Source organism: Pinus tabuliformis, chromosome 2_2, assembly GCF_031772625.1.
Source record: "Pinus tabuliformis cultivar Carrire ecotype Pingquan chromosome 2_2, CPIR1, whole genome shotgun sequence".
Lineage (NCBI taxonomy): Eukaryota > Viridiplantae > Streptophyta > Pinopsida > Pinales > Pinaceae > Pinus > Pinus tabuliformis.
Window position 1 is genome coordinate 736,403,612 of NC_142300.1, and position 7,893 is coordinate 736,411,504.

Below are 7,893 nucleotides of genomic sequence, written 5' to 3' on the forward strand. Positions count from 1 at the left end.
TCTTTCCTGGATGGGTTTAGCGGGTACAACCAGATTCAAATCAGCCTGGAAGACCAAGATATGACCACCTTCACTTGTCCTTGGGGTACCTTTGCCTACCGAGTTCTTCCTTTTAGGCTATGCAATGCTCCTGCTACCTTCCAGAGAGATGTCTTGAGCATCTTCTCGGAGCTGGTCCATGATGCAGTGGAAATCTATATGGATGACTTCACTCCTTATGGGGCCAATTTCCAGGAAGCATTGTCCAATCTGGGAAAAGTCCTAACCAAATGCATTGAGATGAACCTGTCCCTTAGTCCTGAAAAATGTGAATTCCTGATGACTGAAGGGACCGTGCTAGGCCATACCATTTCTTGCCAAGGGTTACACGTGGATCCTAACAAAATTGCTCTCATCAAGAAGGTTCCACCTCCTCAAAAGGTAAGGGATGTTCGGAGTTTCTTAGGATTAGCAGGGTATTACAGGAGATTCATTAAGGACTTCAGCAAGCTAGCCTCGCCATTGTTTGGCCTGTTGGCAAAAGATGTGGAGTTTAAGTGGACTGATGATTGTTAGAGGGCTTTGAATGAATTAAAGGAAAAGTTGGTGTCAGCCCCAATCCTGAGAGGTCCAAACTGGGCCCTACCTTTCCACATCCACACTGATGCCTCGAACAAAGCCATAGATGCAGCTTTAGGACAAGTTGAACAAAAACTTCCATATGCCATTTACTTTGTTAGTAAAAACTTGTCCAAAGCTGAGCTGAATTACACTGTAACTGAGAAAGAGTTTTTGGCTGTGGTCCATGCACTGAACAAGTTCCGACATTATATCACTGGCTATCAAACATTTGTACATATTGACCATGCTGCAATTAGATATTTAATGAATAAACCAGATGTGAATGCTCGTATTATTAGATGGTTACTTTTGTTGCAGCAGTTTGATTTGACCATTGTTGACAAACCGGGTAAAGAAAATGTTGTTGCTGACTTTTTATCTAGATTGGATTTGTCTGCAGATGAGGATGGAACAGTGGATGACCAGATGCCTGATGAACATTTGTTTGCTATCTCAGCACTCTCTCCATGGTTTGCTGATATAGCAAACTACCTTGTTTCAGCACAGTTCCCTCCACACCTATCTTCAAGAGAGAAGAGCAGAATCATCAAAAAAAGTGCCTTATTTACTTGGATCGGGGGCAATCTATTCAAGCTTGGCCCTGATCAGATCTTAAGGCGTTGTGTAAGGGAGGAGGAAGTCTTTGATATCCTCCTCACCTGTCATGATGGGCCTTGTGGAGGACATTTTGCAGCAAAGAGGACTGTCTTCAAGATCCTGCAGGCAGGCTACTATTGGCCCACACTTCATCAAGATGTCAAAAGATATATCAGCCAATGTGACCAATGCCAAAGAATGGGGAAACCGACTCAAAGGGATGAGATGCCTCTCCAACCTCAAGTGACTCTTGAGCCATTTGAGAAGTGGGGCATGGACTTTGTGGGTCCAATCAACCCTCCTTCGAGGCAAAGGTCTTACATCATTGTGTGTACTGACTACCTGACAAAGTGGGAAGAGACTAAAGTAATCAAAGCAGCAACAGAAGAAAAGGTGGCCGAGTTCTTAAGAGAAAACATCTTCTACAAGTTTGGCTACCCAAGAGAGCTAGTCACCGATCAAGGGAGCCAGTTCACATCCAATCTGGTTGAAGACTTACTAGCTCACCACAAGATCAAGCATAGGACTTCCACCCCCTATCACCCTCAAGCAAATGGGCAGGTGGAAGTCACCAATAGAGCATTAGAAGGGATCTTGACTAAGGTGGTGAGCAGCAGCAGAAAGGACTGGGCAGATCGCCTGGTTGAGGCCACATGGGCTTACAACACAACCTGGAAGACCACCACCGGCTTCACACCTTATGAGCTGGTCTATGGGAAGAAAGCTTTGCTGTCCATTGAGTTTGAATACAACACTTTGACGATGGCAGCTCAGCTAGATCTAGATCTCAGCCATGCACAACAAGAAAGGTTATTGCAGCTGAATGGACTGGATGAGCACCGAATGCAGGCCCTCCTTCACTCAGAAGTGGTTCAACTTCAGAGAAAGGTGTGGCATGACCAACATCTCCATGACAAGCAATTCCAGCCGGGAGATTGGGCTTTGTTGTATGACTCTAGATACAAGGATTTCAAGGGAAAGCTAAGAACCAGATGGCTAGGACCATATGCAGTGGAAAAATGTCATGACAATGAATCTGTTCTTATTCGGACCATTGATGAGGAAGCCATCCCCATGCTTGTCAGTGGGAATCGATTGAAGATCTACAGGAAGCCTCTCTCAAGACAAGAGTTCATCAAAACTATGGAGAAATCAGTATTGGTCATAGAGAAGGGTTCTGCCTCTCCTTTGGGCATACCTTGAAAGATCTAAAAAAAAAAAAAGAAAAAAGAGAGAAAAAGATAATAAAGATCCTTGAGTGAAAACCTTTCTGAGGCGCCCAAGGCAGGTGGTAGGGGTGAAAACCTCATTGAGGCACCCCTATTGTCTTTCAAAAAAAAAAAAAAGAGATTGGAAAAAGATCCTTGAGTGAAAACCTCTTTGAGGCGCTTAAGGCAGATGGCAAGGGTGAAAACCTCAATGAGGCACCCCTGTTATCTTTCAAAAAAAAAAGAGAAAAAAAAAGAAGAAAAAACAAGGTCAGCAAATTCATAATGTAAAATTGCATGCAGGTTGCAGGTCTTCTATGGAGGAGAGGAAGCCTCTCAACTCAAAGCCAAGGATCCTTATCATGCTGTCAGGAGACCTCACCAGCACCTCCTCCAAGAATACTCATTTTCTCCAAGGTATGTGCAATTTTATTACGGCTTGAGTCTTCTACAGGAAGACGCAGATTTTCTACAGGAAGACGCAGACTTTCTACAGGAAGATGCAAATTTTCTACAGGAAGGTGCAAACTCTCTACAGGAAACGCAACCTTTCTACAGGAAGCTCTATATTTCTACAGGAAACTTCCTGTAGAAGTTCAGAACGGCCCAGAATCCATTTTATGAGGAGATCTAACGACTAAGGATTGGTTTGGACGCATGCAAGCTATTGTTATCTCCCTTGCACATTGTTGTCACCTCGTCCTGCCCTCCTTGTCAACATGCAACGAAGTTACCTGCACCAACAAAGTAGATCGATGAGTTCTCAAGAAAAAGCAATTTTCAAATGAAAAAACTCTAAGATCTCATACCATATCCATCCCAGTCATCGAGAAGCCGTGGGAGCGTGATCGGGAGGCCAGATCCTTCGTCGTGCAGCATGCACCCAAGGAGGAATAACTGTTACAAGACATCCCGCGGGAGTCCTGCAACAGTTAAGCCCGCTAGAGTGTATACTATTCACAGCGCTGGCCATATGCAATGAACACGGATGCATGCAGCCAAGCATCAACTCCATCATCAGCAGCCTGTAAACGTGAACCTCCGAGCCTGGGCAAATTCACCAGCAGCAGATAGATCCATTCATCATCGTCCAAAACCCGAAAAATCGTGCTGCAGCCGTGCAGGTAAGTGTCTCGACCCTTTCTTCCATTAGATCGCATAAATTTTACTTTGAATTGTTTGCAAAGTGTAAAGTGAATGGGTTGAGTGGCTGTATGGCCAGTTGACTGGTTAATGGTCCAGTCAGATATTTGGGTGGCGGCCGTCACAAAAGGAATGATCAGCACACACGTGAGAACAATCCCCGTTGGAAAAAACGGATTTAGCAGAAGAAACAGCGGCGGATCTGCTGGAGGGATGATGTGGTAGTAAGTGAACTCGCAGACAAATGATGGGACGACGTCATCCAACGGTCTGGCGGGGACAACTCACCTGCGCGCCACGGATTCCGCCGATTCAAATCTAATCGGCTAGATTGGCCGCATGCATTTATCATTCGCCGTTTGAACCTCGAGTGAACATTCGGATCCCTCTGCAGTTCGAAAATCCGAGCCTTTGGCTATCAGAACGGCTGTGAAGCACCACCGAGAGCGCAGACCAACTGCAGTCTTCCCTAGAAATCACGCGCTGCTCCTACAGGAAAGCTGCTCCTACAAGAAAGCTGTTTCTACAGGAAGGCGGGTTCCTCACGTAAAAAGGTGGCAGATAAAAAGGTAACCCTGAACTCTCCATGCAATTGGTTTTTAAAGGTGGCAGGATCATCGTCTACAGTCTGGTCATAGAAAATTGTTGCAAGTGTTGTCTGCTGTGCATAGACTGTCGTTCTACAGGAAGTCAGTGAATTAAACTGTGTTAAGGTCCTTAGGGATAAGTTTTGTGGATTATTTGCACGATGGAAGCGTAATTCTACACTCTGTCCAAATAAGCTAAACTTCTTCCGCATTCGCCACCTCTAGCAACAGTTTTTATCATGCCGGGTGGGTTTATTAGACGGGAACCCACTGATTCATCAAAATTAAGAGAAAACCAGGAGGTGGTGGAGCTTTTCACACGGGCACAATGGATATCCTTTTGTGACAAGTTGCAGGGTCATGACGACGAAGTGGCAGAAGAATTTTTACAAGCCTTGAGGCCGAAATCCAAAACACTGGCCACCGTGAACTTCAGGGGCCTAAGCCTCAAGCTCACCCCGCAATATATCAGTCGAATTACTGAACTTCCAATGGATTTTCCATTGGATAAGGAAGAAAGGAAGTTGAGCCAGAAGGCAAAGAAAGAATTCTTTCCACCTGAGGAGGAATTCATGGAGGACAAAAATGGGGTGCGAAGAACTAGCTTACTGCCACCATGGAATGAAGTTAGCCTGCAAATCATGAAGTATATAACCTGTGAAGGCCGTTTTAGCATCGTGTACGCGTATCACTTCAGGTTTCTCACTGAACTGAGACATCGATTGATCTTCATGTAGAAAACAAACTGAGCATTCCTTATTTCTTGCTACAGTCTCTAATTAAGTGTGCCACAAAGTTAAAAGAAGGCATACTAGATCAGGTAGCCCAGCATGGATTGATCAAACTTCTTGTGGAGGATGCGCTTCATTCATATAAGGTTCCCCTCTCATGGGAATCATTCAGGAATTTGACAAGAGATGGAGACATAACGATGCTGACCGAGGAAAGTGGTTCCTCCAGCAGTGATGAAAAAGAAGCAGTGGCTGTGGGAAAGAAAGAAACAGGCCAGAAGACCCCGACCACAGTGCAGAAGAAAGAACAAAGGAGGAAGCACGAGAAAAAGGATGCTAAGGAAAAAGGTGACACACCCATCCTGTCAGCAAGAGAGAAAAGGTTGCAGAGCAGAACGGACAAAGCTGAGAAGGTCCACATCAGTAAAAGTACCTCATCAGCACCCACAACCAATCCAAAAAGCAAAACCCATGCAGCAAAGCAAGCCAAGGTGGTGACACCTGTGTCTACAGGAAAGCAGAAACAGGCTTCTACAAGAAGCCCGAAAATTATTGGAAAAGGGTCTTCTACAGGAAGCCCGGAAATTACCAAAACAGGGTCTTCTACAGGAAGCTCGAAATTGGCTAAAACAGGGTCTTCTATAGGAAGCCCCGGAAAAGTGAAACCCAAGGAGAAGAAGGCGGACATTCTAGCAAGGGAGGCAGCAGCTGTACTAGCTGGCCTCAGCACGCCACCTAAGCCAAAAGAAAAGAGAAAGAGGGAGACCCCTCTATACTTTAAAGCTCGAAGAAGTGTTAGGATAAAGACGGGCAAGCCATAGCCTTCGTCCAGTAGCCCGATTGTCATTGAAGATACCCCTGCTTCTCCCAAGGAAAAGTCCCCCTCAAGGATAACAGTCACCTATGAGAAGGGGAGCCTAAAGAAAAATACGTGGCAAGAAAGGTTAGACCTGTTGACTGAAAAAGCTTGGCTACAGGAGGCTGAAAATGTTCTACAGGACACTCTGGCCCGGCTACAGGAAACAGAGAAGAGGGAAGGAGAAGGACCCTCATCACCACCAAGGTAGGGTGAGGTAGAGCCACCTAACGAGGCAGAAAAAGAACATATACTAGAGCCCAGCCCTCAGCCTAGTCTGAGTTCATACTACACCTTTTTAGAGGCGGGCAAAATCATACCGCAGAAATTTACTGTACCCCTGTTTTTTGCATTAGAGGAAGAAAGAGTCCGTACCCACACATGGATGAAGATCGCCAAGTCAAAGGGTGTGGCGGACATAGGTCCCTTACAAGAGCAACTCAAGGAGGTCAGGAGTGAATTCGCCATGGCTAAACATGTGGCTAATTGCCAAAGAGTGTACCTACATGAAGAAAACCAGAAGCTAAGATTGCAGCTACAGGAGCTGAGGGCAGGGGCAGGTACATCCTCCAAAGACACCACAGAAGAACAACAAGGCAAAAAGGAGCTGAACACTGGTCTTGAGGAGCCAATGACACTTCTACAGGAAGTAGAACTGCAAGCACAAATTGAAGTGCAAGCTCTAAAAGAACAGCTACAGCAAAAGGAAGCACAATTGGCCTGCATGGCCAGTTGGGCCATGGAGGCAATACAGTGCAGACAACCTGCAAAATCCTATGGTTTGTACTTGAAAGACCAATGGCTGCAGTTCCAAATAAATACCTTGGCACAAAGAGGTATTTCTCAGATCCAAGACCCACAACAATTTTCTGAGTTGTGCAGTACTAGTTCGTCAGAAGATAAAGCCAAATTAGCAGAGTTATACCTCCACAATTTGGCCTTGCCTAATGAAGTTTCCTGGGATCCCAATACTACCTCGGGTGATATGCAATTGATGGCGTTCACTTCATGGTTGAACCATGAGGATCAAAGAGCAGCTAAAGAAAAATCGGCCATGAACCGAGAATTGAACGAGCCATTGTTCATTCGAGCAGAACCAGAGGATCCAGTTGCACTCATCTCAGCACACCAACACTTGTCTACTGATCCCACAGCTTCCTTGAGATTTATGGACCAACAGGCCCAAGCCATAGCTCATTTTGAAGACATGGAAAGATTGTTAGGAGAAAATGCTGCCCAAGCATGCACACGCAGATGGAATACCTTTGCACACAGTTTCAAAATCCGAGAGTACCATACCCCAACTCGGATGAGGGAAGCTTTGTTAAGGGTAGACCTTTACAAGAAATCCATGCAAAGCCTCCAGGCCAGCTGGATTGGCCTTAAACACAGCCCACCACTGCTGCTAGGATTGACTGAAGGCAGCACAAAGGAGGATAACAGTGAACAATGGGAAGAGGTGAATAGGAAAGCTGGGTTTCATATCAGCAAGGAGGACACTACCACAGAGGCTTGGGATGTAAGGGAAGCAGTAAAAGCAATGAAGGATGAATATTTGGACTAAGTTTCTCAAGGATGAGCAAATATTTTAGCTGGGGGGTGATGATGAGCCCCAATTTTTGGTAACAAATTGGGCTCATTTGGCCTACTTACCTTGCTCAACCCTTCATCTTTTATCACTTATGCATTCATCTCTTGGTATATTCGTCTTATTTGTAGGAAGAAGGGCAGGCATTATATCTATGTGGCTAACACATGATGATTTCAGGTTTTTTGGCATTAAAGGGAGCAAACACCATGTAGAAGGAGACAAGGAGACAACAAAGGTGGCATTGCAGGTTTATAGGGAGGTTGTCTACAGCCTTAATGACCTCCCTCGTGATCTCCACCCTAACTCCGAGCTCCAACAGCTCTCCCCACCGAGCTTAAAGGCAACCAACGGGTTCTACAGGAACAGCAGTTTACAGCAGTTTAACTTTCAGTTGGACAGCTGAGCTCCATTAATTGAGGAAGCCAGCTTGATCCTCATCATGTATAAATATTAAGTTCGTGGCCTTTGATAGGAGTTTTTTGAAATTTTGAACCACTGTTGCAATTTCTAAGTACGAGCTACAGCTCGGTTTTTCCTCTTTGTAAGCCAGTTTTGGCATGTCATTAGACTCATGATTATT